The sequence below is a fragment of the Ammospiza nelsoni genome, chromosome 7 (assembly GCF_027579445.1).
Source record: "Ammospiza nelsoni isolate bAmmNel1 chromosome 7, bAmmNel1.pri, whole genome shotgun sequence".
NCBI classification, from domain to species: Eukaryota; Metazoa; Chordata; class Aves; order Passeriformes; family Passerellidae; genus Ammospiza; species Ammospiza nelsoni.
Genome location: NC_080639.1, coordinates 12,488,484 through 12,513,094, shown reverse-complemented (window position 1 = coordinate 12,513,094; position 24,611 = coordinate 12,488,484).

Below are 24,611 nucleotides of genomic sequence, written 5' to 3'. Positions count from 1 at the left end.
CAGAGCCTCAGAGATAGAAAAAAAAAAAAAGCCAGATCTTTACAACTCTGAATTCTACTAAAGGCCATCATGAGGTCAGTTTTTGTGATGTTCTCTCTGGAGAATTTTTCCAGCCCTAGCACTCTATACATGTTTTTCTGTCTTTGCATAGTTTTCCTTCCCAGCCCCTCTCATTTCATGCAATAACACATCCTGTGTTTCAATTTGAGGCTATTGTGTAATGTTCCACAAGTCACATCTTGGAACTAGAGCTTTTTTCTTATGCCTTTTTATTTATTTGTTTTCTGCCTTGCCCTATTTGGGAATATCTCCCTCTGTCTGCATTTGCAGTCATGTTCACCAATAGCTCTGGTATTTCTTGAAATAATTCTGATTTCCATCTGCCTAATGTTTTCTCTGTCTACACAACAGCAGCAATACCTGCAGTGAGCAGCAATACCTGAGTGCTGCCCCTCTTTGTAGGATCTTATTTCTCCCAAACTTCTGAGAAGCAACAGGTCGCAGCTGCTCCTGCAGGTGACTCTGTGTATCGCTGTAAAACTGAACGTATCAGTAAAAGCACCTGCGCCGATCACAAAAGGACAACAAAGATTCTTGCGCTTGAGAAACGAGCTGTGAGCTTCCCGGCCCTGTTCCAGCGTGGGACAGGAGCGGCTGCACCGGGATCCGCGCAAGGCGCGACCCGCGCTGGGCCTGGGCAGGGCGCGCTGCCGCCGCGCCGCCGCCAGAGGGCGCTCCCGGCACCGCCGCTCCCGGCCGGGTGCGGGATCAGATCCGCGCGGGGAGAACATCCCGCGGAGAGAAAGAACATCCCGCGGGGAGAAAGAACATCCCGCGGAGAGAACATCCCCCAGGGAGAAAGAACATCCCGCAGAGAGAACATCCCGCAGGGAGAAAGAACATCCCGCGGAGAGAAAGAACATCCCGCAGGGAGAAAGAACATCCCGCGGAGAGAAAGAACATCCCGCGGGGAGAAAGAACATCCCGCAGGGAGAAAGAACATCCCGCGGAGAGAAAGAACATCCCGCAGGGAGAAAGAACATCCCGCGGAGAGAAAGAACATCCCGCAGAGAGAACATCCCCCAGGGAGAAAGAACATCCCGCAGGGAGAACATCCCGCAGGGAGAAAGAACGTCCCGCAGGGAGAAAGAACGTCCCTCAGGGAGAACGTCCCGCAGGGAGAAAGAACGTCCCGCAGGGAGAACGTCCCGCAGGGAGAAAGAACATCCCGCAGAGAGAACATCCCGCAGGGAGAACGTCCCGCAGGGAAGGTGCCAGTGGCGGCGGGAGGAGCAGGGAAGCTTCCTTGGCAGATGGGCACTTTGGAAAACACAGGAAAATACATGAACAGGTGAAAAGGAGTAGGCAAGCGGGTGGGCACTGCACTTACAAATAAGAGGAAGGACGTACGTGATGAGGGATTGAAGCTCTGCTGAGGCTTCCCCAGTGCGTCTTTAGCACAATGCGGCGTGTGAGTCTGTGCAAGAGAGCATCCAGCATGAGTGAGGCCGAAATGACCCACATCTCACCTACATGTTATGGGATGTCAATCTAAATGTGGACTTTACAAGATGCTGTTCTTCATCCCACAAAATCCTTAAAAATTTTCTCTTAAGAGAACTTCAGGTTTTAAATAAGTCATATTCATTACTTGCAATCCAAACCCTTCCTTTTTAGTATATATGTGGAATCTAGGTATGTATTTTCTCATTGCTTCAGCCTAAAAAAATGCACTGAACAAATGCTCCAACATTAAAGCTACATTCATTCCAGGACTTGGCAAGGCTGTATAAACCTCAAGTCAATAGCTGTAAGTGAACTGCACATTTTTCTCACAGTACATTTAATTAAACTCCCAAAGGTTTTAATTTTAAAAGACTTTTTAAAATTTTTATATTCTCCTGTTTCTTTCTTAATATAGACTGGAAGATTTATTTGTATGGTCTGATGGGAATATCTACAAGAAAGCATTAGAAACTGCATCTCCAAGCACCTTTCTTTCCCTGCTCAGTTACCAAATTTATTTCCTTCATTGGTGCTCAACCAGCTGCAAGGTCTGAGAAGCGTGTAATGCATTTTCAGCACAAAAGTGTCCTCTGTGTGGATTTAGAATTTGTTTGTGTATAAAAATAATAAAGTCCAGTGATAATTTGAGGCAACGTAGACAAAGGAAACTAGACAATGAGAGTTCAGCAGCTCCTCAAGCCTTTTCAATGATCCCACTAGGTAACTGTTCCCAAGGCTCAGTCACACTACCAGGAAAGAGAAAACAAGTCTGCATGGCATGGATTGGTACCCAGCCCATCTCTGCTTAGTCCCATCACCAGGCAAACAATCAGACAACAGTTACACAGATTTTTTATGCCCAGCACATTTTCCTTCCCCAGGGAACTCTCAGCAGAGGGGACTAAAGCTGCCCCTGCTCCTTCTTTACCTCTTCAGGACCCAGCTGCAGACAGGGCGAGCAAGAGAACCCCTCCATGGGGTGTGACACAAGTACAAATTGCATCAATGGGAAACTGTTCCAGCCTGGAGATTCCAAAATAATCACAAACATCCACTACTTTCTCGAGGTTGTATTTTCCCAAGGTCATCATGATCAGTGTTTTGCCTATTAGATTTAAATTTCTTGAGAAAGCATGTAACTTTGAAAGGGCCAAGTTAGCTGTTATTGTTACAGTAACATACAGTGTCATTTTATAAATAATGACAAATTATTTTGGAATAATTTTTATGTCAGTGAAAAGCAGCCAGAATGCATGGAATTTGGCTCCTCTAGAAAAGTAGCAAACATTTATTTTATGTTCCACTTTCTTGCGGGGGAGGGAGAAGCTCATTTTGAAAAGGTCAAAATTTACAGGAAGAAAAGGAAAGCTTTAAATCCCTAAAATGCAGCAGGTTTAACTCTGTCCCTTTTAATCATCTGGACTGTATGAGCTTGATCTTGGCTGACACCAAATTAAGGAAAACTGAAACCACATACTGTAGCCAAGGATTTCTGTACTGATCTTTTAAAGTAGCACTGACACATTTGAAGAGAGGTAAAACACAATTATGTGAGGAAAGCACAAACTGCAACCTGTAAGTGAGAAGTTTCAAAGCACTCAGGTCTTTGGTCGCTGCGTGGTAACAGTGACTGGCAAACACAACATATTCTGAAAATAAATTCCTTTCTCCATTAAATTAACTTGGGGTTTTCGTTCCCATCTCTTCCCCTTTCCACCAGCAGGGGTCTCACAGACATTGAGACAAAGTATAATCTCACAAATAATGTTAGGTTGGGTTTCTTTTTCTAGCCTTCCATTGCAAGGCATCATAACGCTATTCCAGAGATATTCCTCTATCAATAGCAAGTTGGCCCTATTTAATGGAGGCTTGGAAAGTACACTGTCAAGTTAAATTTGTACCCACATTAAAAAAGAAAAGAAGAGAAAAGAAAAAAGTTTAGCAGCCCATAAAACTAGTAGGAATGTTTACACAATTTAAAAACATTCCAGCCAGGACTGCAGCTATTAAACAAATCAGCCTGTTCCAGTGTGTTTGAAGCCCAAGCACTGAAACACTATGTACTCAGGAGTACAATTTGAATTTAAACACTTCTTTGAAATTAGATGCTCTTTATTATCAACAAAAATTCCAGTAAAAATAACTGGGGACAAAGCAATCTCCTGAGTGAATACTATAGTCAGAGGGTTACAGGTTTGCAGGGCGAGATCCTGAGCAGGAGTGGTGCTGGTTGCCATGTCAGCTGAGGACTCCAATTATGATTTATAAATTTGCAGTCATTCTGTTAAGGGCACTTCAGCCCTTTAGGATAAGGATCTGGCGAAGAGCCAAGGCTTCAGTGAAGTCAATAGCAAAAATTTTTCATTGCACATGAAGCAGCCCTACTTCTTTCATTTCAAAACCTTCTAGTACTCATACAGAAAGACGTTATTAAATTGCTTGCATAGTACAGCCAAACTATGTTCTAATAGGTGATAAATTCCTCTCCTTTTTTGGCAAAATCCCTTTAGAGGAACTTAGCAACTCAGGACTGGCTTGAGTCCCTTTTCTGCATGACACTTCTAAATATTCCTAGCTGCAGGGCACCAGATCCCTCAGCACAGTGCTGATGGTGAGGCATGCTTTGAAAAGTGTCTCTCATGCAGTGCCCTTTTCTTTCTAAAGAAGGAAGCATGCTCCTAATGGTCATCCTACTGGTGCCTGAAATACTTCTATCAGCCCAGATACTTTTGAGGAGCTACTTCTTTTTTTAGGAGGTATTTTACAGGGAAAATATGATACCAGTTCTTTTAATGATACACTATGAAAGAAGAATACACCTCAGCTTCTCTTAATGTTGTTTTTAGATTTGTGAACATAGGGCCTTTAAAAGCTTGATTATCTGTGCTGCTACCTTAATCAGCAACCAAGACTTAAGATACATCAGCAGGTCATGAAAGAGAACAAGAGGGTGTCATCTTTAGAGGGGCTTTCATCTATCATAAACACAACCAGCACAGCAAAACTTTTCTTTATCACCTTTCCCAACACAGCGCCATCCAGAAGGAATGGAGAAGATTGTGTCCATTTGTGTTACAAACTCATATCAATGCCGTTACCAGATTTAACTATTTACTTTCTGAATCTTCACAAGTAACTTCTTCAGAGTACAGGGTTCCCATCCAGTTGAAGCTTCTTGTCTTTCTGTCCCTGTATGTCCTATAAAACTGCCCCTTCTGTTCCTACTGATCCCTTGTGGGTACTTAAGAGCAGCTCCAGAGGACACAGCATTTGGAAAGTGGAACTGGAGATGTATGTGCAGACCACAGGAGTGCACTGAGTCTATTACCATGGCAGGGGCTGCAAACACCATGAAATGACCACACAAAATGTTCTCCTCATGGGAATTTCAGATCAAATCTGCAAGCAGAAAGTCTGCAGGTGGAACTTCATCCTGGCTGTCCATTAATTCTTGAAAGAATTGAATTACTTCCTCGTCAGAAACATTCTCTGATGTCCTTAAGAAAAAGAGAAGAATATTTCCACCGCTCCAGAGAGATAAACCAAGACAGCAGCCCCAGTCACAAGCTATTGCAGGCTCAGTCACAAGTCTCAGGGCTGTGACTGGGCATACAAGCAAAAGGAACCAGCAGTCAAACTAAAGAGGACCAAAAAAGGAGCCTTTCCAAGTGACTCACTATAAAGGATAAAAAAGGAACTTGCATAGATGGCTAAGTTCTTCAGAGCACGAACGATCTCTTCTGTGTGCATCCCTGCTTTGGAATGTGAGCCAGCATCACAGCATGTGGGCAGAGGACTCTGGACAGCTTTCTCATGACATATCCCTGGCAATCCATCCATGTCTCAGCAGTTTCCTTGGTCATTATCCCACTGAAACAAGGCACAACAGGGAACATTGAACCATACTGCAGATAGCAAGATCCAGACTGTGTGCAAACCACTCTTGTGACATAGAAATTCTAGGACCCAAGTTCACCAACAGAATGAGAAATAGACTCCTCTGGCAACCAGATCTCGACAAATCAGATCAAACATGTTCCTGTGCTGTTTAAGACCAGAGTTGTGGAACACTGCTAGAAATGTGCTCAGTGTCCACATAAGAACCTTCATCATAGATATATTTAACACCAGATTAGCATTAAAGGCATTTTTCCCTGCATAATTTTGCTTCTTAGTGGAGATACAGCCAGATATAGTGAGTCCATTGGTCTTTAGCACTCCATACAGATTGTCTCACTTCTTCCTGCCCTTGGTGAGCATAACACCCTCTTCCTTTCTGACCTGGGATCTCCAGCCATACAGTCCACAGCCTTGCAGGCATTCATAGAGGCAAAGCAGCTGTTACAATTCCAGACTTGAGTTCAGCTGGAGTCCCCACTTGAGCTTGTTCCATCTGCTGCAAAGATGCATTTGTCTCTTTGGGAGCTCAAGTACACACCACACCCATACATCTTGTGCAATGTGAATGAAATCAAACAGACCTGCACATATTGGCTGGGTCTCAAGTACTCAATACTCAAATAATAATCCATTTAAAATGCAGGGTTTTAATTTTAACATGCAACACAAATAAAATGTCAGCTAATGCTACTAAAAGACAAAAAAATGATTTGCGTAACTTCAAAAATCTCAAGCACCTAGAAGTCATGAAATGCATGTCTGAAAACATCAGTTCTCACAAACCCCACATTTTTTAAAGCTATAAAAAGCATACTTCGTCAGAACTGTAATGGTATTTGCACACCATTTCATCAAAACTCAACAGTACATACTTGTTTTGATGTGAAACACCAGCAAACTTTCTCAAAAGGCAGCACTTTCTGAAAAATCATTGGTGAGAGGATACCACATCCCTAAAAGTAACTTGTTAAATCCACTGATCAGAACTGAAGTTGTAAGTCAACAGCAGTGGTCTTATGTCTGAATGATATGTTTAAGCTGCATGAAGTTACAAGTCCTGCACTTGATCCCCTGTGTTTGTTTTCTGTGAGGAACATAATAGGCACCACACCGTCACTTCAGCAGGTAAATAGTTTGGTTTGGAATTACTGATCTACCTCAATTTTGTTCCAATTCAAAGTTGTTCTGTCATTTGTTTCAGCTTTCCTTTTTGACCCCCAAAAGAGCAAGATATTTTCTCTTTATACCTAGCTGCCAAGATCCAAATCTGTAGTTTCTGTGTTTCCCTGGTAACAGCTGATGATGTAATAAATTTACTAAATGTTGGAGGGAGATGCTATGCTCTGTGCAGCCATGAAAGTCTGGAAGAGAACAGCACACTGGCTCCCTGCCCAGCTCCAGCAGCATTCACTTTCTCTGCCTCTCCAGCTCTGTATCTGGATCAATTCTGAGTTCTCCAGAAGCCTTGATTCCCCTTGGCAATGGGAGTCAGAGAAATTATTTCTACTGTCTCAGTCTTGAGTGCTTTGTGAGCTCAGTTTGCTGAGAATTGTTTCCTAAGCAGGGTTTGTATCTGAAATGACACTCTTGAGTTTTGGTTTGTCACCAAGGTAGCTGTGAACCTGCTCAGAGCTGGCAGTGAGCTCTTCTGCCACAGTGCCCTGCTGTGCACGGCCACCCCTGAGCTCCCCTGAAGGGCCGAACCCATAGCAGAGGTTGGCAGCTGGCTCCTGATCAGCCCAGGTCACTCTGCCCACTGCTGTGTCAGGATGCAGCTGGGAAATGGAGAACAAAGACAGCAGGTATAACATTCTGGTGTCTTACCTGGAGAGTGACTTCCAGAAAATGTGCTTATTTCCAAATGACACATTTGAATGTGTTATTTAGTCCATAACACATACAAATGTGCTGCTTCACTGGAAGTTCCATGCTATTTCACAAAGGAGTCACCTGCAAGCATTATAGCATATGCATGAGAGAAAAAAAGCTTTCCCATCATTAAATACTAGGAGGTAAAAGCAACAATCACAGAATGAGATGCATAAGAATTCTGTTGTTTGTGTGCTACAGTCACTTACCTCCTAGTGTGTACAGGCAATGAAACTGGCATTCCAGTCCTGAGATATGGCTTACAACTACACTGAAAAGAAACAGGACTGCATGTTACTCCTACAGATTAAGAAATACACTATGGATTCTTATTCAGGGTATTTCTCTTTGAGGAAGAGGCCAAGGGAAGAGAAAGGTTTGTTACAGAGCTATCAGTGTGATTTGAATCTGATTTATCTAATGCTTTCAAAGTGAGATCCTTCTTGATCCTTCTAGACACTGTACCCTGTCATGCCTCAACTGGACACTTTTAAGAAGATAGGAGGTAAGGGAATCTAGTACATAAAAAATCAGGAGGCAGCTGGTTGCCCAGGAGTGAGAGACAAAAGAGATTTTATATTTTTCAAGGTCTGTACTCCTTGTAAGCCAAAAACAAATCTACCAGGAGCAGATACAGAATTCCTGCAGCAGTTTCACCCAACAGAGATAATGTGCCTCTCTAATTTCTACCTGATTTGGAGTTCTGAAGTATCAAGACTGAGGAAACACGTGTGCACTGCATTGCAGAGCCATATGGCTTAGGCACCACAACCAAACCCAGCTCAGGTGTCTGTACCTAGCTGTGTGACCTTTTAGTTAATCTTGTCATCCAGGGTTTTACTCTGGGAGTTCATTGTATGGATAATTGTCCCTGGTGTTATTTTCAGAGTCAATGCATTGCCCATCTCCAGACAAAGCAGCACAGAAGTTTCACTGGTGATCCCATCTCAGTCAGAGCACAAGAGTTACAAGAAAAAGAAAGAGGTGTAGATGAGCAGGAAAATAATGAGAGCTTTTCCTTCTCCATTTCATTGTTCAGATCCAGTTTTGACACCTAACAGCAGAGTAGTGCCTCACAAACTCTTGTCACAGGGGACATCCCAGGAAAGATCAAAGCTGCATCTCCTCAGAAATATTGCTTTTGTCTACACGGGGTGTTCCTTAAAGTTTGGTCTAAAGGATTTTGGAAAGGCTCTCCATCTGACAGCTGGTGTCTCTTCTTGAAATCTTCCTTTTCTTAAACTGACCAAATAAGGAGTTTGCTTGGGATTTTTTCAGCACCAACAATTATTAAAAGAAATTACTTTGAGAGAGAAGATCCCCATAATTTCTGGTTTTGTTTATATATCTTTAGCCTAGAGCTCAGTTCTTGCATGAACCATAAGGAAAACAAAACAAAACCCCACAAAACCCAACGTCCCTAAACAAATAAGACAAATAAGAGGAACTCAGAGCACAATGATAAACTCTATAGCAGTCCCTAGAAAAGACACCTAGGAAGAATACTACTACTAGAAAAGCAATCATCTTCACTATTGGAGCAGAGTGAGAGAAAAGAAAGCCCAAGGCTGAAATTGGTATAGAGCTTATTTTATTATTCTCTTTCATTAAATCATAAAATATTTGAAATCATTAAGAGGCCAAACTGGACAGCTGAGACCAATTATTATGGAAAATAGGACTCTTGGAGAGGAAACCTCTCCTGAATATTAGCAAGAAACATGGGGAGCTGCCCAGTTTCAGTCTCACTGGGGATATGGAAACATTCTTGGTATTTTCAGCATTTCAGCAGTAATGGCTAATGGACATCTGTTAACAGAAAGTAATTAAGTGATGCCTAAAGAGGCAACCTGGAACAGAGGCCAGGCAGTGTTAAAGGAATAAAGTAGTATTTATTGAAAGACCTTCAAAGGATGCACCTTGGGCAGTACAAGAGCCCAGTTGTGCCTACACCCAAGATGGACACCAGGTCACACGTTTTCACACTTTTATAAGTTTTGGTCCATTTACATATTGGGGTTAATTGTCCAATTACAGCTTCAGGTATGAAGTCCCATCCTCCCAGATTGCTCTCCTCAGCTCGCTGTTGTTTATACTTTTGGGCCTGAAGCTGCAACGGTGTCCTTGGTTCTCGGACTGGATTGTTTTGTCCAACTAAACTGTGAGGAGAACTTGCTAACTCTTTATATGAAGTTCAGAGTTGTGTACTAATGCAGTACAGGATCTGGAAAATGTGACAGTTAAAACTTAAGGCATCAAAGGGTTTAATGCCCCACCAAAATGTTTTGTTAGCTTCTATAATAAACATCAAAGTATACCTGCACCTTAGACCCAAGGGCCAAATAAATATATAATTATTTTACTATCTCTGTGAAAGCATAAATTGTATCTGCTAATACAGCATTAAGAGCTATAAAGCATGAAGTGCATCACCATGTTAGGCTTAGAACAAGCTAATGTCGTATTTTAACATCAAGTGTCCTTACTGAAGGTTAATGAAGTCAGGTTGTACGTTTGAAAATAATTGTCAAGGTAATGTTTAACAGTGTGACACTGGTGACGTTGGAATGCAAGAGCAAAGGGTCACTTAACATTAAATAGCTGACTAAGACATGTTAGTTCTAGCATAAGGTGTGTGAGCAATGCATAAAATCTACAAGCACATATTCATATTTTATGTTTTTAAGGTGATACTGGCATGCCCCATGGTTTACAGGGAGGAAAAGCTGTTAGAAAAATAGATCTCTGTAACTAATTTAGCCTTCTTGATTCCATCAAGCACAGGAGATTTTCATGATAAGACAGGGAAGAGTGTTATCCTTGAGAAGAAAATGCAGAACAATTGCATGATTTTAGTATAAACTTAAACCCTGTGACTTTAATTGTGCAAACTGCAAGTATTCCAGTGATAACTGCAGCTGATGTCTTATGGCATTTTAGGACACAAGCCTGTCCGAAACTCCCAGACAATTAAAGTGTGCTGTCTTCACCTGTATGTAAAATGTAACAGCCTGATAGATACAGCTGGCTTTATCTTCCTTATCAGTTTCATTATTTGCAGAATGTGCAGAACACAGATGTGTCCTCCAATGGCCACAGAGTTTCCAATTGTATTTCTACCTTAGGGGCCCCTTATTTTTTTCACTGTTCTCAGTGAAAGAGACTTTAAAGCTTGATTGGTACTCAACAAAAATGACACCATTCCTCTGTCCCAAATAACAGTGAGAAGTAGATGGAGGTCCACTGAAAAATACCATCTTGGTGAATTTCTGAATTGGTCTCTTGAGGTTTCTGAAGCTGAGAGATGCTTCAGATCCTCTAATCCAAGGGATAAGTGCCAGATGTACTTGAGTTTTCTCATTTTTGTGTTTTTCTTCAGTAAGCAGAACTTAACTCTTTGCTGTGTCAGCATAAACTGCCTTTTTTCATGCACTGAGCTTGGTATGAAGACTGACACCAGCATGACATATCCTGCCCTGCAGAAGAAGCTGTTCCATACAAAGAGGTTCCATTAACAGAGCCAAATGCTGGGATATGAATGGAAATCTGTTCCTGGAGAAGTAATGCTTGAAGTGGCACCACTCCTTTGGCAGCCTCATATCATCACAAGATCTTGACTCAAAAGAGACTTCATCATCACCCCCTTATGGTTCTGTCCCTATTTTCCCTCTCTCCATCTTTCATCTCCACCACATATCACAGCTCTTGGTACTTTGAGATCATTCTGTCAGGCATACAATGACCCCCCCGTGTGCATTCAACAGCTCACCTTGCAGGGACCCCCAGCTCCTGCTGCTGTGTAGATCAACAGCCAAGTTCCCACAGGCAGGCACGGTCAGCCTTTCCACCCTTCAGTGACCTACAAATGAAGGGCCTTTACTGTAAATCTCATTCAAACTCTCTGTCTCACTTAAAATGGCATTAGCCAGTGGCAGCTCTAAACGCACTGTAATGTTTTGACATCAAAAAAGAGACTCTCTATTACACTGCCAGTCTGCTCATGAGCTCACGCAGCAGCAGGGCAAGTTCAGGCTCATGAGGTAGTTACAAAAAGATGTTGGCTAAGGACAGCACAATTCCTAAAGCAAACTTTTCTTTTTATTGTGCAGTGGTATCCACATCCAGCAGAGAAGTTTTTAGAAGAATTGACAGCTGGATCTCTGAGTAAGTATATTTGTCACTTCTGTCCAATATTGCATTTCAGCTTGATCCCATTGTCTAAACTCAGATCACCACCGTAACCACTCCCTGCCCTGCAAATGGAACTGAGCCCATTACATCAAATAGCACAACTGATTTCCTATATCCCTGTCAGTGAAAGCCAGGCAATTGCAGGTACCTCTACTCCAGAGCAGTAGGTGCACACTGCAGATGTGCAGAGATTTGGAGTCACCAGCAGCAGCGAAAAGGTTCAGCTGCTCTCAGCACTGCATTACACAAGCCAACCTTAAAGAACATCTGATACTTATAAAGAAGAGATTAGCCATGGAAATGTTTAAACAACCAAAAGTCAAAATAACAGTTAAACCTCAATAATTCCCATTTGTGTCTGGGAAAGTTAATTTTGTTAATTAGCAAATAGCAACCAAGTTACAATGGGAGCCTGTACTTTACCGTGTACTAATACATTCTTTTTAAAAGGTCATATTGCATTTTCCTATATCATTAGTATTTATAGCCACAAGTACATTAATAAACTATGAGTTTGCCCTTATATGTAGATCAATAGCTATGTGTATGTGTATGTATGACATACACACCAACATATAAACATTTCTTTAAAACTTGTAAAGCTCTGAAGCCTCAAAAGTGAAGTCAAACCACTTTTACTGCACAGAGTAGAAGATACTAGCAGCTCTCTGCTGCAGGGTCATTCATGCTTCAGAAGAGACACTTGACAAACACCAACAGGAAATTGCCAGTAAAGTAAAGCAGGACAATGTTCTGCTGGAAGGAAGAGTGGCTTTCATCACTAATTGTCACTAACTTCCAGCCTTAAGTGTGCAAGGAGGAACCAACTCTCAATTATTTCACTTTTAGATGTTGGCATGCATTTTCCCCTGGATTGTTGCCTAGGATTCTTGTCCTTCTCTCATACCTGCCAACACAAATTGGAATTTACTCCATTCAAAAAAAAACAGGGAAAGAAACTTAGGCCCTCCATTTGTTTTCCATAAAGAGTATTTACAGTCACTCCTTACCGTTTTATGATGACAAAGCAATCTTTGAATTTAACTTGATCAGCTCCTTCATGTTCTTCAAAGAGTGACATTTGGCACAATTACCATAAGGAAGCTTAAAAAAGAACAGGAGCCGCAATAACAACCATTCTCTGAACTTGCTCCTTTTGATTAGGAAAATGCCTTATAGCTGTCAACAGCTAAGAATGTCTTGTAGCTCTAACACTTCTTTTAACTGGAGACCTCAAAAGGCCACATACATCACAAAATGAGTCTGACAAACACTTTTGGTAGCAAGGGGCTGAGCAGACTGCAGGCAGAACTAGCACCAATACCCATGAGTGCAGCAGAGTAACGCAGCAATATTATGAATACCTCTGTACTGAATGAGCTGCTGTCAAGATCCTCAGGCAGTTTTGAAGTAGACAAGGTTTTCCAGAGCAGGAATGGTTTTAAGTTCTGTTTTCAGCTTTATCATAAATATTATTAACAGGACTTTTCTCAGAATGATCAAATGACATTGGGATAAAGCTCTAACATAAATAGAATATATAATATTAATTGTTGACCCTTGAAGAACAGCTTGCTTCATTTCTAGGTTGCTGGTACTACTGTATGAAGAGTTTATTTAAAATAAATAACAAAGCCTCTGAGCAACAATGTATTCCTGTAATTGAGGAGGAGTGTAGGAAAGTAAAAATTGCAAAGTGATAAGTTTAGTCAGGTTTCCAGCAATACCTCACCCCCAAGACATCTAACTTGAGGTATGTCTATTTTTAACAGCACTCTGTACCTGACAGAGGCAGATTTCATCCTCACCTTTCACATACAATAAGGATGAGGCAAAGAAAAGAAGTCAACAAGAAGAAAAGCAGCTGATACATTTAGTGTTCTCTTTACCATAAGAAAGTTTATCTTATTAGGGTTTGACTGAAATGTCCAGGAAATGATGCATGAGGGGAGTTTCCAGTCAGTTCTGTTGAGGAACTCAGGATTCCCAGGAGAGTGATGATAAGCTGAAATGATGGGTTATGATAGGAGGCATTGCATATGCAGACAGGAAAACAAACCAGCTTCAGCTAAAGACATCCAAAACGTGTAAGCCTGAAAGTGCACTTAGAAACTATTAGCCTGGAAACATGCCTGCTTCAGCAGGAATGACTTGTCAGAGGAAAGCAGCCACTTTAGGACTTCCTAATCAGTATTTCACAACTGCTGCACTGCAGGCATTCCTCCTGGCAGTATTGCTCACTTGGCTGCCCATATGCCTGATTATAATGGTTGTTTCTTGGCCATATTATTATTACTTCTATGAGGCAGCAGCCTTGCAGCTGCACGACATATGGAGCCCACAGGAATATACTTTTAACATATGCTGCATCTTGTCCTTTGCACTGCTCCCATTAAGCCAACACAAAATGAGGAGACTGGGACTGCTCTGTCCTCTTAGCAGTCAGTATGTCCTGGAGCAAGAGCTGAAAAGCTCCCAGTGCTGCAAGCCTGGCCTGAAGGATTAGGAACAGTAAGAATTAAACACTGCCACGTGTCTTACTAGACCTTCATGCTGAGTGTTCTTGCCTTGACTTTTTCCTGTAAAAATCTTTTTTTTTTTTAACCTACTTTCTCCTTTCAAATAGAAAAGTGGTCCAGAGTACTCTGGTAAAACTCATTCTGAATAAATACTCAAAACACATTTTAAATTAGATCACATCACCATTGAGCCTTTGAGACTTACCAGAAGGTGAAGTACAGATGTAAGATTTACATGACCTATTCCTGATTTATGCCCATTTAAGTGATAATTAAATCAAAGCAGCTTTTTTACTACAGTCCAAGATCAAAGTCTGTGTCTTACCTGGCTAAAGAAATTGTATCATTCCCTTGGTCATTCATAGTCAGTTTAGCATTTGCAGTTCAACCAGGAGACTTGTATTCTGCTGGATACTGGAAATAAGCATTTGATTGTGGAAAAAATCCTTCCTACCTCTCCAGTGAGTTGTATAGAAAGCTTCTAATGCCACTAATCTTAGCTTGAGGTTAAGCAATGATGCAGATATCTGTCTAGTCCATAGAAATGAGAAGTGGAAGCAGGTAGATAGTTTACCCTTAGCTTCTCTCACTTACATATACACCATATATACATGTACCTACACAACAGAACCTGCTGCATTCAAAACACAGATGGCACAGTGAGGCACAGTCATGTAATGCAGCATTTAAAATAAACCATCCTTTTCTGAAACAGCAGCTCACAAAGCATTACTCTGTGCTGGGCATTAAATAGGACCTGAGCAACCTGACTTTCATGCTACAATGTGTTTCCAAACAGTTTGGGCTTATGGATTAGGTGGTTTTCCACTCATATCTATGCATGGTCTACACAGGGAAGGAAGCAATATCTAGAAGGGGAAATTGCTCTCCTATCTCTTCAACTGTCTTCCCCACAAAGGTGTAGGCTCTGATTTTCCATTTCATGATAACTTGCAGAGAGAGCAATATGCACAGGCTCAGCATTACTGAGGGACTCAGTCCTGGCAAAAGGGAAAGAAAAAAGAGGTTTTCAATAACTGGGGTTTTTTTAGCAACTTCAGAAGTTCTGGGAACAAAAGATCCAGCCTGGCTGTACAATTGTAAAACTAGATTGCAGTTTATGAAAGTCTGCTGTCATCAGGAGCTCAGAATCACCTCTTGAAAGGCCAAAGTCCCCTAAGTGCTGGTGACAAGCAGCCCTTTTTCTTTTCCCAATGTCTTTTGGCAGTCTTTACTTCCTATTTGAACCTGGGAGTAATGCCAGGCTGTTTCTGAAATATTCAGACCTGTAGACCATTTGTCAAACCTCTAAAGCAGAGTACAGCAGAGTGCAGAGAACAGGATAAATTTAGCCCATGCTGAGTCTCACAGCTGGATTCTCTGCGATATCCACTGCATTTCATTTAAATCTAGCTCATGAACCTCTGTATTCCACCATGACAGAGGCTGTTCCCAGAGACACACTGCCTCTTTAAAGGGGATCCTGTGCTCCTGGTGAAAAATAATAAAGCAGGAACCACAGAAGCCCTTTTTGTACACTTTAGCCCAAGTCCTTTCTGCATTAATCTTTCTCAGCTGAAATGGTCAAAGGGGTCTTTCCATGGTCATGTTTGGAAGGATGACAGCACTGTGGCAGGGCACTGTGAATGACAGAGGCAGTGGGTGTTCCCAGGGGGGCCCCAGCCAAGGACCAGGGAAGCCTGGGAGCAGCTCCAGCAACTTCCTGGGAATGGGGATAGGACAAGGCCAGGCCAGGATGTACCCCCAGGGGTGGGGGTCAGGTTCAGCTTGGTGCAGGGATCCAGGACCAGCCACAGTGCCAGGATGGCTGGGCAGGGCCTTGGGGATGGAACGGGGCTTGGCAGAGCCGTGGCTGTGCTGAGCTGAGCCTCCTGTGGCAGCGCTGGTGCAGGGACTCCAGTGGGGCTCCGGCCCTTGGCTGGGCTCAGGAGAGGCCCCAGGGGAGGCTGGGCAGGGACAGGGACAGCCCCCGTCAGTGTCCCATGGCCCTGACAGCCTGGAAGTCACACCATGTGCTCTCAGAGCTGTCACAGAGCTGCTGCCTGACACAAGGCTGCAACCATGTTTGCAAGGTTTAAAACACAAGGAGGAAAAACCTGTATGTAAGTCTCTAGCAGGAAATGAAGAGGCATTAGGGTTTGGATTTTTTGCATTTGGCAGGCAGAGGGCATACTCAGCCTAGACCTAAATATAGCCTTCTGTCTGCTTAGAGGTTATTTATTGTTTCTCTCTCCTGACACCAGTACACACAATATTAATTTAACATGCAGCAGATGCAGCCCTCATACAAAATCATACAATCTGTTCTGGAGAAATCAGTGTGCTGGGAGTGCAGAACTGGCCAGCAAGAAGCCACAGCTTTCCACCAGAAACCTGGAACTGGTATTGGGTATTGGGAAATAAGATGTTCAGAACCAGTTGAGGCAACTGGGATGACTGATCAAGAGTTTTCCACCTGACTGATTTTTCCAATAAAAAGTCTGACTGCTCCCCTCCAAAATTACTTTTTTTTTCTGTCAGAAAGTCAGAACCACAGCTCCCTGCCCAGCTTCCTCTACAGCTTTTGCAGTTTTATTCCTGCCTCCGGGAAAATGGTGGGTTTTGTATCTTTGCATGTAAAATAACTGCATGAAAAAAAAGCAACTATTAATGTGTCAATGCAAAAGCATTATTTTCCAAATAGAGAGACTCTGCTGTCAGTGATTAAATTAGCAGCCTTAATCTTAGCTCACATATTCATTAAACTAATTTTATTATGTATTAAATAGTACAGGACATATATCATCACTTAATTAAATAACTACTCATCTGGTGGAAATCTGACAGATCCTTAATTGTTAGAACTGAAGTATTTTGCACACAAGACTGTCCATTTGCTGGCAAACCCTGATACTGAATACAGTGAGCCAATTTAAATATGTACTGTACATGGCACTCAGATAAATATTTACTAAGATGATTTTTTTCTTTGCAATATTGTCTATAAGCAGACATAAATTGAGTTCCCAGAGGTGGGGTGGGTGCCCCAGATAGCGGTCCTGGGAGTCTCTGTGGCTCCTCAATACCCAAGCTGTGAAAATCCTCAGCCTCCCCAGATCCTGGGATCCCTGCCTTTGGGATGGAAAAGCTGCCCCAGCTGTGGCTGCATTTACAGCTGTGGATGAACCCAGCCCTGATGTCACCACTGCACAGCCAAGTGGGGCACAGAGAGATGGCAGGGTTGGGACACCAAATGATGCTTCAACGATGGCACTTTTCTTATACCACCAAATAGTTTTAGGATGATTCCTTTCCAGGAAAAAGTTGTGTTCCCTTGAACAGAACTATAAATGTGGAGAGGAAATTCAGATGTGCTGTTTCTTTTTACCTGACTCTGCTCTCCTCCATGGTGGGTGTGGTTCAAGGACTGGGGTCTGCTCCCAACACGGGGCTGATACAGGAATAGCTTTGTGTGTTGCTGCTGAGCAGCAGGTCCACTGACCCCTGATTCTTGAGCAGCATTCACAAATCACATTCAACCAGTCCTTCTTTGCTGCTTGTCCAGGTTCCTTCTGTCCATTCAGTAGATGAGTTTGTACTTCACATTGCTGAGTTTGGGTCTACTTGGCTGCAGCTCCTGAAGGGACTCTGGTCTAAGTGCACTGGCTGCACCATGGCACGTGCCTTCTCAACCTCTTCCCTTCCATTTAAGATCTCAAAACATATCCATGGCAACTGCAGCTCTTGCTTGTAAGAAAACAGAGACATTAAGAAATGCCTGCCTCTCCTTCCAGAGTTTGGTGTCAAAACATAGGATGCAAATTCAAGGTCTCTCAGTTTCCTGGGAACCATGGCCATCTCCTTGGTCTCCATGGCCTTCCACAGGGACTCTGGGCCACTAGAGCACTATAGTTACCCTAAATACACAGCAGCAATCAAGCACAGTGCTTGGCTTGAAGAGACCAATTTCATGCTTAAAGAATTCTACAGAGATGTAGAAAAGGAGGGACAGTAGGAAGAAGATAGTGTAGGAAAAGAATTAACTCACTGTAAAGGAGCAAGTTATGAAATAGCAAGCAGCTTGCATTTCATATGGGCAGAAAGGTGAGGCCTAGAAGAAAAAAAGTGATGTGTTGGAACAGCCTGTTCCAGCAAAGCACAAAGCTAAATGTGGCACACAGACATGTTATTCACCCACAAGCTCCAAACCTACAGAGGAAGCATACGCCTGTCAACATTTTGACTTATAATAGAATTAGCATCACATTACAGCAAAACCAAAAGAAGGCTTAAAAAGACAACTCTAAAAGGGAAGAGAAAAATGAAGGTATTGAAAGGGCTCGTTATACTCTGCTGATCATGGCTGGCACATACCAAGAACAAAGAGGTGAGAGGGGCTGTAAGAGTCTGCCACTCCCCAGTATTTGTGTACAGCCACAAACCACACTGATCCTTTGGAGGGACAACAAAGTGACATTAGAATGATGCACACCTGGCAAGGGAGACTGCTCTTGGCTGTTTGACTAGTCATCAAAATATCTGCTGTGCCTTTTTCTTTCTTTTTAATATTTTTTTAACTGCTGCTCAGACAATCAATGATTTGTTCGTAAATGAAAGCCATGTTTCTTTCTTCCCAGGGATACTACAGATAAACAAAGAAAAGGGTGTTTCAAGACACCCTACTGTAATGTGTGTCTTGTTCCTTAAGGTTGCAGTGATTCTATCCAAGGCTGAGGTTTTAGAGGAGTTATGTTTCTTAAACCAGCTAATGCTATGAAGAAGAAACAAAGTTTTCTCAACCTTCTTGTGTATTCTGTTTTCTTTTCCCCAAGACCACGCAATTTTGTCTTTACTTTTTATTACATCCCTCTACAAAGCTAGGTAGATCATGCCAGTTATAGCATTTTATTACAGTAGTCATGCTGCTAAATCACAGCAAATTCTTCGTGAAAAGACACCACATACATTAAAGCTAAAAAGAAGTTTTCAGAAAATATTTTATCCTTTTGTGCAGGTTTTGGATCAAGGCATAAAAGCTCAGCATAGATGCTGTAAACTCAGCTGAAGAAAAGGAGTCAACAAGAAAAATGTAATCCTTAGGTGCCTGAGTTCAGGTAGGAGACAGAAAAAGTACCAACATCCCACACAGATACAAAATGGTGTCTTTCTTTTCTCCTCACAAAATTGGAATATTTAGCTTTGGTATCTAAAGGATGAAATCATCACTCTTGTTGTATCTTTGCCTCACACTTGTGTTTGATAAGATCAAACAACACATACCACAGCTCAGCTTTTCCTCCAACCAAGAGATTCTCTATTGGGATTTCAGTAACAACCAGGCAATAGCTGGTATGGCACAGAAACTGTGACCTGCACAGGAACCAACTAAGATTTGAGGGAAATGCAGAGGGTGACCCCTTGGTATTAACCTTTGGACCACGAATAAAGACTTTGAAATGTGATTTTACTTATGATTCTCATCACAGAAATGAAAAACAGCAGGTAAAGGAGGCCCAAATGAGGTTGCTTTTCCAAGTGCTACAACACTTTGGAAGATTAAAAATCAAGAAGCTGTTTAAGAAAAATGCATTACAGTGCAAGTCAGAAAAACACCTGGGACTATTTCTTCTCAAAAAAATAGCTGTCTATTGTGTATTAGACTAGCAAAAAAATGTTGTTTGAAAAGAGATGATGGAAGAACCAAGGGCCAGGAGTAGGAGAACAAACACAAAGCAGGATGCACAAGGCCTTCTAGCAGCAGACTGCAAGAGTGTACCAAGAGGAGGGTAGGAAGGTAGGAGTTCTTGAGAGGTAGTAGAGGTACTGATGAGTTTTTCCACCCCACCATAATGACACATGCTGTTTGTAATGAGCATCCCCAGCTGCACTGCTGCTATACCTAAACCTTTATCTCCCACCCTGGTTTTCATTTCCAAGCAGTGGAACATCTCTGTGAAACTCAGCTATCCCTAAAAGGAAAAGCAAGCAACATTGTCTTTCCCATCTCCCCACATCCTTTGGTATCTCTTTCCACATCTCTGAAAACACTGACATTTAACAAAGGTGGGCATACTCTCATTTTCACAGGCAACATCACGACTCTGCAATCAATGCAGAATAGCACATCACCACTGAGGGACACCAGGGGCATTCCCAGTGGATCCTTCTGTTCCACAGACAGCTAAGAGTGCCAGGGAGGAGTGTCTTTTGGCAGTGATGAGGCTCTGAAGAGGCTGGGGCCTTGACAGTTTTCAGACCAGAAATGGGAGGCAAAGAGCAAGAAATGCCAATGATCCTACAGGGTTTATAGACCTTCTGCTCTTATTGAGTGCTGAGAGATTATTTTGCCTTTACACATCCTGCTGTAACCTCATCAGAGCCCAATGGAAACTAGTTAAAGGGTCTCTGTTTAACTTGGGATTCCTTCTAGTTAGTCTGGCCTTTTACCAAGTGCATTTGCCCATCAGACCCCCTCTTGTATGTGCCCCAGCACTGTGAAAGCACTACAGGGCTGATTTATAGTTGATTTATTAGGCTTGAGGAAGAGAGGGGGCTCTGACCAATGAAAATGCCCCTGTGTTACACCGAATCCTGAGAAAGCCAAAATGTAGCATACACATGAACAATATAAGATAGGCTACAGTCTTCCTCTTGTTTTTCAGACACAACAGAATAACTCTTTAAAAACCTGGGAAAACCAAGCAGGTTTAGACAGGAGCTACAGCCCATCTATATTTCCATCAGGAGTGGGGGAAAGGTGAGCAGTGTAAGCCTCCTTGGATAGCTCCAAGTATCTACAGACAGACAGACACACACACAGTGCCTGTGTGCAGGCTCCAAGCATGGTGGGAAAACCCTGCAGAACTGCAAGGACAGCACAGGCTCCATTTCAAACCAAACAGGGACAATATTTGTTGTCCTTAGCTTGTTTCTTAGCACTCAGGAAATCAAATACCATGCTATTCTTCCTTTTTATGCTGGGCATTTAGAAGGCTAGTTGTCATTGGAGTGCTGTCTCTCAGGAAATTTTAATAGGGTTTCTTTTCTTAACAAATTTTATCTTTTCCAAGAAATAACTTCAATGGTTTAGAATGAGTTGCTGTGAAAGTTTATCTGCTTGATAAATATTTGTGAAGCTTGATAGATCCTGGAAAACTGGCAAGGCTGTGGAAGCCTTTACACTGGGTTTCAGTGGGAATATGCTCTGATCCAACACACACTGCCAAATTTCACACCAGACAGCTAAGACTGGATAGAAAAAAACCCAAAAGTAAACTAAAAATCTTTCTTATGAAAATATCAGCTGTTTGCAACATACAGATGAACACTGGATTTACCCCTAATCTGTCATTGCTCCTTTAAACTCTTAAATCACTACTAAAATGACTGTGTCTTCCCTGTAACCCTTCCATATGTCATTCAGGTCCATTGCCTCTGTGCTGTTTATTTAAGCCTACTTTGGCATGTATTTTCCCCTGACACCATTTTTACTGAGTGAGCCCAGCATAGCAGGAGTTTTGATCTCCTGGTGCCAGTTACATAACTCCTCTCTCCTTATCAGGAATTTAGGACACAGGCACATACTGCCCCAGATCCACCTCATGAAAGAGCAGCTTAATTCCCTATAGAAAATGAAAAAAAACCCAGTGTTATTGAAGATAAAACATGCAGATAGTTCTATTCCCCTGAGGATGCTTGACTGGCATAGTCAAGGCCCCTTTACTTTACAACATATAATTAAAATAGACTGGAGGTCAGCAGGTTTCTTTCCTACCCACTCCCTTTTACCGCCTCTGCTGACTTGTAGTTAGACTTTCCTCATGAAACTTTACTTTTGCTAGAGAACTTGCACAAAACTTTGAGGCAGAGCTTAGAACAGATGCTGCCACTGAAGAATCAGCCTCATACTCAAATCCCAGCAGCCTCAAAACCGAGACCATCCCAGCCCTGAGTGGGGAGACAGGGACAACAAGCCCCTTGGAACTGTGGCCTCCCATGCCACAGCTCTGCCCAACCACCCACCTGGCTGAGGGCAAATACTCTCAGGCCTCCAGAAAGGTCCAGACATCAGGACAAGACTTCTCCCTGCTCTAGGGAGGAGTTCTGCCTGAGAGGGCAGGTTTGGACATTGTGGTGACCAACAAACTGCCCTGCAAAGTGTCAGACATGACAATTTTATGGATCACTGTAATTAAAACAGGTTCAGGTACCTCATTGCAATATTCCATTAGAAAGTGATAATCCAAAGACCTCCATTTTTGGGGTTAGGTCATACCTCAAGGTCACCAACTCCTTGCCTTGGACCTCTCCTGGGAAACAAGCACTGAGCAGAGTTCCTGGAACTGCACGGAATCTTGACTTACCTGGTGGACATCCAGCTGCTGAGGGCACGGCATGCTCAGGAGGAGCTCCTTTCTGACTCAGTGGTCTCAAAATAAGGAAACTGTCATCAGGTCCAAGAGATGACTTTGATCCAGCATCTTGCTCGGTACTTTTGTTGCAAGAGACAGGTTATTGTTACAATAGCATTTGAATACACTCTTTTGGGGCATAAAACATTGAGTACAAAGGGTCCATTTAACATCAGTGCTGAGCCTGGTGCACCAGGTCACACAGACCTTTTAGTGGGACCTTAAACAAAACAGAAGTATCACAACTTTTGTGCCCAAAGGCAGCACAGCTCAGGTTTCTCCTTGGAGTATGGGCCAATCTTTGATAAAGATGGCTCATTGAGGCTCCTCTGAAGTCACTGCAATGCAGGCTTTGCCACATTGCTCTAATAAAATGGCCAGTGAGATCTGGGGGCAAGTTCAGGGAAAGGGAAGCATCCAAGTTCTTTTTGGGTTTGTCTGCAAAATGTGACACATTAAATATTTTTCTTGTGATGATCTGCTTTCTGGCAGGCAAGTCAAAAGGATTTAGTCATTGTCCAGTAAAGCCTTCAAGCAGGAATAGCCAGGAAATCAGTGCAAGAAGGAACAAACAATCAAACAAACACAAAAACTTCCGGGATTCTCCAACCCTAAGCAAGGTCAAGCTTATGCTCAAAATGAACCTTTTTTTTTCCCCAAACAGTATCTTGGCAAGAAGAAGTGGACATTTATAAGCACCTTTGGCTTCACTCAGATGACTTCCACTGAAGTCACCACCTTCTTCCTTTGTATGTTTGGCTGCTGATGATGTGTTAATATGGGATACGTTCATCTCGTTTGCTTTGTGATCTGTCTCTGGAAGAGGCAGGTGCTGTGCATGCTAATCCAGCCAGGATAACCCCAGTGCCACAGGGCTGTGCATGCTGACCCAGCCAGGATATCCACAGCACCACAGGGCTGTGCTGGGCCCTGTCCATGGGCACCACAGGGTGACAGCAGTGACACCACAGGCACAATGCCCTACAAAGGTGAGGTCATGACCAGTTTCCCAAAACAAGCCCTCAACAAGCTGGTGCTCAGGCTGCCCCAGAGAGTTCCTAATGCTCATGGAGAGCCAGGTGAGCAGGCAGCCCCTCTGGCACGAGAAAAAAGTGAAAAATTCAGTGTCTGCTTCTGACACAGATGCACACAGACAGATTTTTATGTGCTGAGACTAGATTTCCCATTAGGACTGGGGTGTGCTGGAGCTGCTGGCCACCTGTGTCTCCTGCTGCTGCCCTGCAGCTTTTTTCAGAATACTGTGGGAGAAGAAATGCAGATGTATTTCTGGAAATTACACAGTGCTCAGGACATCTGGAACATCTTTCACCCAGCCAGCACAGCCACTGGCTTCAGCCACTTTGGTTTTATTTCAGCACCATGGTTCAGCAGTGCTGTGACATTAAAACTGTCACTCCCACCATGGTGCTGCTGCTACCCCAGAAACCAGACAGGCTCTGGAGTCAATGGCTGCTTCCATGGGAGAACAGGTCAGCCACCCAGAGGGGACGTGCACATGTGCAGCTGCTGGGACCAGAAACACAGGGCTTGAGGCTCCAGTTCTGGGGAAAATACATCCACATCTGGCTTTATCTCAAAGCTGTTATCTGTTGGATCTCTTTCCCCTAGTCAGCAGGGGGAGAAAGTAGTGACTTTTTTTTTTACTATTTCGTAGTTACAGTCCTGTGTCTCAGAAGTGCTGCTGGGACAGTTTGAGGCCCAAAACACCCATCCATCAGCCACAGGACAAGCAGCAATCTTTAATAGCAGTAAAGCCTGAAATCCTGAGGCAGTGACAGTTGTCAAACAGCCGAATAGCCCTGCCCCACAATCCAATGTCCTGGAGAGTAACTTGATGACAGAAGTAATTTTTATATGAACTAGTGATGTACTTTCCACATCCCACATTTCAATTTGTATAGGTATCCTACAGTTAAAGCAAGAATTCTCCAGACAGTATCAAGATGCTGTGGTGGCAGGACCTCAAACATACAGTACTGCCACTGCCAGGAAAAACTTGCAACAGGAACAGCCCAGCCTCACTAGAAAAGTATAATTTTTAAGAAGTGGACAAGGACTAGGCACTTTTCCAAAACAAGATGAGATATCTCAAACTCAGCTTTAGGCTTCAGAGGGCCAAGTCAGTGTGTTCTCTATAGGCTATGCTTCCTCTTTTGAAGAACAGAGTCAGATTTTACAAAGTTGCAGCAAAATT